Raw genomic sequence first — 7,259 nt, forward strand, 5'->3', positions numbered from 1 at the left:
AGCCAAAATATATCCAGTAATACAGGAGGGTCCCATAAAGCGCAGTGCGGTAGGAACCTGTTAAACCAATAACCTCTGCTGAGCTGGTGCGCGGGTTCACCTAGCAGCCTACAGCTCTTTCGGAGAGCAGTGATGTTTAATGAATATTTTGTAGCTGGTGTTTGCTACGCAGTCTTATTCTGGTGTTGAGGTCTCCATTTTCCATGCAAGCTTTGCTAAAATTGCAAAAATTTTATTTTTTGCACTGACATTATACTTTTGATGAAGTTCCCAATCCAAAGCAGAGTGTATTATGTGGGGGACCGTCATCTTCTCCCTGAAGATGGAGGCCCATAGCATCTCTCCGCACCTGTTGAGCCATTTGCAGTGTGGGGTCACTGACCCTGCTGTCCCTGCAGGTGTCCTTGGTGGTCCTTGAGAGGAAATCCCTGATGGGCGCCAGCCCTAAAGTGGCTGTTTCTGCAAGAGGAACCATCCCCTCCCTCTTGGTCAGAGTGTATATCAGCCTAGAAATGGGGAGATTTGAGTCCAATTCTTGCAATCATAACCCTTTGCTTGGCAATCGACTTGGATGGGGTTTTTTTCCTCCAAGAAGATGGCAGGCCATAGGAATTGATGATTTGTAAAGCATTAAAAACATAAAAAAAATCTGCTCCAGTTAGGCTTGTTCAAAGGGACAGAATTAGTTTATACATGGAGAAAGTAGAAGCATTCAGTGCATTATTTGCTTGCTGTTTGCTGCAAGGGAGAAAAGTCAGAAAAGCACAGTGGTAAGCTATGTTGCTTTGGAACAAAATATTTACATTTTTTCCACATTTCCCATAAGGCATTAGCACTTTTCCAAATGTGACATAGGAGAAGCAAATGCTCAGTGGTCTGTGGAGCTAATGTTTGCTTAAGTACCATGACATATGTGCATGTGTGTGTATACACACACACACACACGAAATATTTTAGTTCTACTATTTAAATTAAGGGTGGGATACCCTTCAGCACTCAGCATATGTGTTCTTATACTCACTTATTCTTTGTTTCTGCCAATGCCTAAAGTGGGAATACTAAACAGCCACAAATATGCAGCTAGTGGAGATGTAGGAATTCATTTAGAAGGAGCAAATTTTGATCTCAACTTGATATGTTTACAAGGGAAAGAGTCGCTACAGCTGCAGGAGAGGAGATTTCTGTGGTGGTATCTGTCTGTAATGTGTATCATGGCCTTGTTTTTGCAAGTGCCTTGGGGCAAAACTGAAGCTTTTAAACAGAAAACAGCAAGTAGTTTCAGTGCCACGTTGGGGATATACGTGTATGTATATGTACACATATGTATATATAGGAAACACCTGTTCGCACATTGTTGACACTGTTTTTAGTTTTTTACACCACTGTGGCTACCACAAAATGCCCAGGAGACGGTAGGTGGTGGGTGCCTGGGAGGAGGGAGCACCCCCAAAGTGTGGTTCCTTGCCCTCCAGGTGCAGGTGAGCTCCTCTGGGAATGGGGAGGTAGCTGAGGGAGGGCTCTGACCTGCGGAGCACTCACTATGCAACCGCTCGGCATGTGTAAAGTCTGCCTGTTGTCACTCTGGCCGGTGCCACAATGAGCAACAAGGTGACAGTGGCTGGGAGCGGGGTGGGAGTATCAAGGGAGGGCTGGAGAATAACAGTCAAGCGGGTTGGTGCAGAGGAAAGGGAAATGCGACACAGACTCAAGTGTTTTACCTTCTAAATCATCTTAGTGCTCCACGACCAAAAGGCTGCTCTGGCTTGGGTTTCTGGAAAGCTGTGCCATCTCTTGTCAACATCTTGATTGCCTACTTTTTGAGCCTGGTTATTGGTCACCCCAGGAGATATTGGGGCTGCCATAGGTTCCTCAGGAGAGTGTTGGGGTCAGATTCTCCCACCCATATGTCCCCATCTCAAATGAGGACTGCTTTCATGCTGCGACATAACTCCCAAGCTCACTGTTGTTTTTCACACTTTGCCTCCATGCAGTTGGAAAATGGTTAACCAGGCTTCAGGATATCTCAGCAACCCTCTGCCACATCAGTGTGCCCGGGACATGGGAAACTCACTGCATCTCTGAGCTTGAACCTGCCTGCAAGCTTGCGGGCTGCCTGGGCCACATCAGGCTTGCAAGGATGCCCAGATGTGCAGGCACAGGGCATCCCCAGTGCTTGGAAGCAATGTGGCCAAACACGAGATGGGGATGGCAGCTGAGCTGTGCCAGGATCTCTGCTGGCAGAGCTGGATTGGATTAAGGGGCTGAGACAGAGTTGATTGAGCTAGGTTTTGGGGAGGTGCCTGTTGAGCTGCTGCTGCTGCTGAGAGCAGCCAAGAGACATCACACTGTAATATGCATCAGGTAACATGCTTGGCAAAGAGGAAGCATTAGCGCAGGGCACCCCACTTTAGAAATGGAGGTCAAGGAGCATTGCTAAAGAGGTAGGAAGCATGGTCATGGAGGAACTACAGGCAGAATCGGAGCTGTTTTGCCTGCCTGAGACCTGCACCAACACCATCTGTACTAGCAGGCACCTAGGTCACTTGTGCAGCCGTCAGAGCCGGGCTCTGCAAGGCTAGTATTCACAAAAGTCTGCATGAAACATGTAGCCAAGCTGAGTTTTTGCATTTATTTCCATTGACTTAGAGCACTGCAGTCACCTGTCCAGTCTCAGGTCAGATAGACAATGAAAGGATGAGACAGCCAGGCCTTAAATTTGCTGCTCCTTAGAAATATTGACATGAACTTGACCCAACATTTTGTTTACTGGCCAAAAAGATGAAAAGTCCATGGGAAAGAAGTTTTTCCTGGAGCACACCGAATGGGAATATTTGTTGTTAAAATGCAGTGATTTTGGAAACTGAAGAACAAAGGTGTCCGTATGAAAAATTTGCTTTTCTACGGTCTCTGTACACCCATAGTGAATGAAGCTGGAGCAACTAAAGCACCAAGATTTGCATTCACCAGCATTTTCCCTATGTCTTGGCAACTTGTCAGTGTGGGTTATGCTCTTTTTGCCCACCTTGGTCCAGGCAATATGCCTGAATGTTTCCTTACCCCAAGCATGTGGGATGCAGAGACTGGGCAAATACCTGATGTGATTTGTTTTGGACACAAACATAAACTTCCATCCCCCTCCTGTACCCATAGGTTTTTAAAACCAATTTTTCCTTTGTCTTTTTTGACAGCAAAAGCATCAAGACATGCAAGCCTCTTAGCACTATTGCCAGCCTGAAGTTGTTGAGTGAGTCTCTCAAGGCAAGCTGAGCCGTGCTGTGAAAACTTTCCTATATTACCCACCACAACAATAAAACATTGGCAGGGAAGGAGAAAGAAGATATTCACGACTCTTGAACTGGATGTTGACTCTCCAGCTGTAATATTGCTTCCTTTGTTCCAGGAGTGAGTCCCATTGATAGTATAATTTCATTTTCCTTGTATGGTATTGCATGAAAAAGATTTATTTTTTTATTTTTTATTGGAGGCAGGGTAGGTTTCAAGGTGTTAGTCAGTCTAAGACACTATGGGGCGATGCAGCCCATTGATCATGCAGTGAATTATAACAGAGACACTGCTCTGGGCATGACTCAGCTGCCTTTGAAAGGGAATCCCATCTCTTTTGGGGATGCCTGGAGGTCAGGCACCCTGCTGATAGCGAGTGATTCATATGTTGCCGTACTTACACTGCTATATATAGCACATTCCCCTGTCTTTAATGCTATAGTGTTCAACCCTCGGTACAGGGAAAAGGAAAGTCCAGGGTGATCAAATGTCCCCAAAGCAGGTGAGATTTATTTGGGGTGGAGGAAAGGCAGACAGTGGCTAAGGAGTGCTGTCTTCTGCACCTCTAGCTGCCTCCATGGCTTGAGACAGCAACTTGCTATCAGGTCTGCTTTGGCCCAAAGCGATGTGCCAAAAGGGATAAACTCCTTCCTACCCCACACAAGACTCATCCCCACTCAGACCTTAATGCTGAGTCTGCAGGCAGGTCCCCTCCAGCCCCCATTCTGTTCAGTCATGCCCACCCAGCAGCTCCCTTCCTGCCCATCACCCTTCCCTCTTCTCACCCTCCCAGCCCTGCCGCCCATCTCTTCCCACCACCGTTCCCCCACCTCTCTCCCTGTTTTTCACCCCACCTTTTGAGTGGATTTCCTGCCCCTCCATAGGAAGGGCAAAAGGAAGCAAGGGGGTGAAGCCTGTGGGCTCGGAGGGGGCATGGCAGCATCCACTACCCCCAGCACTATGTGCCTCCCCCTGCTTCCCTGGGCAGCCGTTGCAAAAGATCAAAGTGTATGGCAAAAATAGCAAAAGGGGAAGAGCCTGTGGGTTTGACATCTGGCGGCCAGAAGCAGCTCCTGCTTTTGAGTAGGCAAGAGGTGAAGGAGGAAGGGTAAAAGTGGGTTTACAGTCCCTTATTTTTTACTGGGATTAAAAACTTTTTATAAAGTTATATGGTTTACTGTTACTTGAGATAAGGGTGTCTGTCTTAGTCCTCTGCAAGGCTCTAATTTCAGAAGTAGGGATGCTAACAGGACTTATAAATAAAGAGGTGGCTATTTTCTGACAGGCAAAATACTGATTTATCTGTGATGTGCCAGCTGACAGCCTTATTTTTATTCCAAGGGGTGTTAAGAGGCACCTGGGAAATGTCTGTGCTGCTTGGCTGAATAAAACAGGTGCTATTTCCTTTTGGGGCTGGAGGTTTTCAATGATAAGGGCTCAGAAACCAGCCGAAACCCAAGGGGATGTCCAAGTCAGAGCCCATTTTTTCAAAGCCTTTCAATTCTAGGATGTCTGTCTCCAATCCTTCTGCAAAATCCAACTTCTGGACAATACTGCCAAAATGTGTGATTAAAAATCATGCCACCAAATCAGGGTGAGGCTTAAAAAATGGTTATTTAGCTGTGTGGCAGTGTCAACGTGCATTGCAATATTGGACTCACTTTATAAGGGGAGTTAAGTGGGTAAAGTGTTTTACAGAAGTATGTGTATCTGAGTGGGATGAGAACTACTGGAGGCAACATAGCGTGACATTTTGTGGTGAAACCATTTACCACAGAAAACTGCAATTTACAGAGGATGATTTGCATCCAGTGTGATGAATAATTTTGCCCATGGGATAAAAAGTTGGGGCAGGGGGTGGAAGGTGAGAATGGAAAAGGACAGTTTTGGTTGGTTTTCTTTTAACATGAGAAGACCATGAAATAATCAGAAAACTTAATTTCATTTTTGATGAGACAAAATGTACCATCTGATCCCAAGCAGGTTAGAGTTTCCTTTTTTTTTTTTTAAATTTTTTTTCCTCTTAGCTGTTCAAGAGCTGGAGCTGTTAGGAAGTATTTGGTGGCCCATGGCATGTGGAGATGTCAGACTCCCTGTGGTCCTTTCTAAACTTCACCTCCATAATCGTTTGCCCTTGATTGCCTGGATGTACAGTCAGTGACCACCTCCTACTCCTTCATGTACTGTTAAAATAGCTTTTTTCCTCTTCTATTTGCTCGTTCCAGTCACTAAAATGGAAAACATCTCTCATTTGCCCTGGTTTGTTGTATGTTTCTGGTGGTTTTCCTCACCTTGAAGCAGGGTTTCTGCTCCCAGCCTCAGTGCATGGTACCAGACACGTGGCTTGTCATGATGCAAAACCCTACCAGGTTGCATGTCTAAGTGCTCGCATTGTGCCATTTTCATTAACATGGTGATTAACTGTCTCCTCGCGGTCTCATGAATTCCACTTGCTCATCACCCGTTGCGTATACCAGGAAATCTTAGAATTGGGAAATGCTCACCAGAAGACTTGAGAAAAGGAAGGAAAAAAAATGAGCATGCAAGTGCTGGAGGCTGGATTGGGCAGGAATGAGGGAAGGAAGAAATGTAAAGGGTTTTTTTTTCTTTTCTTTTCAGTGGTGAGGGCAGATGGGATGATAGCTGCCTTCATGTGAAACTGGAGCTACATCCAGGAATGGTATTTATATGCATGGATGTAGCTTTCAATCAGGATGATGTAAACACTGCTGCAGAATTTTTTGACCAGGCTGTTTGGGAAACGTGATGGATTAAATATGACAAACAAGATTCCTGGACGTTTATTTATCCGCCTTTTCATTTGTGCCAGTTTCATGTTAGGCAAAGCTCTGGCTACCAGACCAATACTAAGCCTTGGGGGCAGGCAAGGCTAGGGGGGAGGGAGCCACAAAGAGAGTGTTTTCCAAGCCTCATCTAATTTAAAGCATCTTTTGCTGAGTGGTGCAGCGAAGAGGATGTGGCTAACACAAATAAAAAAATCATAAAGGGATCAAAGTATGTGTGCAAATTCATTCCTTGTGGCAGGAGTTCTGCCAGTTTGCTTGCTCGCTTGCTTTCCTAAAAAAAATTTTCTCCCCACCCCCAGCCCCCCATGATGGAGTGAGCAAATCGCATGTCAGAATCTCTTCTGGATTTCATAAGGGTTTCAGCATTGATGGATGGCCGGGATGACACCAGAGCCTGTACATTGTGCCTGAGATCTGAGCCACTTCCCCTCGGTCCCATGGTTGCACATGAAACAGCCGCATGAGCGTGATCTATTTATAAGTGGTTCAAAGGCACCACAAATGTGGGTGGATGCTAGCTTGAAACTCCAGGCCACCAGGAAGCTTTCTAGCACTTGTAGGAACCTGACGTTACCCCAGAGCCCAAGTGCTTCCCATTGGGGTGAAAGATGAGGAAAGCTTGTGTTAAAGTAAAAAAAAACCAAACCAAACCAAACCCAAATCAAACCTTTGGAGCTAGGGTGATTCATATCAGATGGCATCAGCTGAAACAGTTTGGGTGACTGGGGATTCTTATAAAGGTACCTAGGTCAAAAGGCGTTAAAAGAACTGAGAGGGCAGAACTAATGCTGTACAGTAAATCTCATGGCAAAAGTGCCTCTGGTGCTGGAAGGCAAGGTAGAGATTTACATCAGATATGAGAAAATCTGCAGGGTTCAGGTTAGAAACCTCTACTGTGATGAATATTGCTGTTTGTGTGCAGGCTGTGCTGGGGGATTCCCACATGTATATTCTGCTAATGCCACCCCTGCTTTAACATCTCTGTGATTTGTTGTACAAGTAATGGAGCCAGGGCTAACCCCAATGACAATGATCAAATTCACAGGGTGGCTGGAGACCCACCAGAGCACCTCCATGGACCACCATGAGGGCAATGCCGAGCGCTGGCTGCTCCATCCAGCCTTGGGCTCTGAGCTCCTGCTTCACAGTGTGTCCTGCTCAGATGATGCC

General features: G+C 46.0%; 1 long non-coding RNA gene across 1 annotated transcript; it reads left to right on the forward strand.

Annotated features, from left to right (window-relative positions):
• The first annotated feature begins 514 nt into the window (after positions 1 to 514).
• LOC138685166 (uncharacterized) lies at positions 515 to 6,070 on the forward strand. Its single transcript, XR_011324449.1, has 2 exons — positions 515 to 5,435; positions 5,902 to 6,070. It is a non-coding gene; the product is annotated as an uncharacterized lncRNA (long non-coding RNA).
• The last annotated feature ends 1,189 nt before the right edge of the window (positions 6,071 to 7,259 follow it).

The sequence above is a fragment of the Haliaeetus albicilla genome, chromosome 4 (genome assembly GCF_947461875.1).
Source record: "Haliaeetus albicilla chromosome 4, bHalAlb1.1, whole genome shotgun sequence".
NCBI lineage: Eukaryota > Metazoa > Chordata > Aves > Accipitriformes > Accipitridae > Haliaeetus > Haliaeetus albicilla.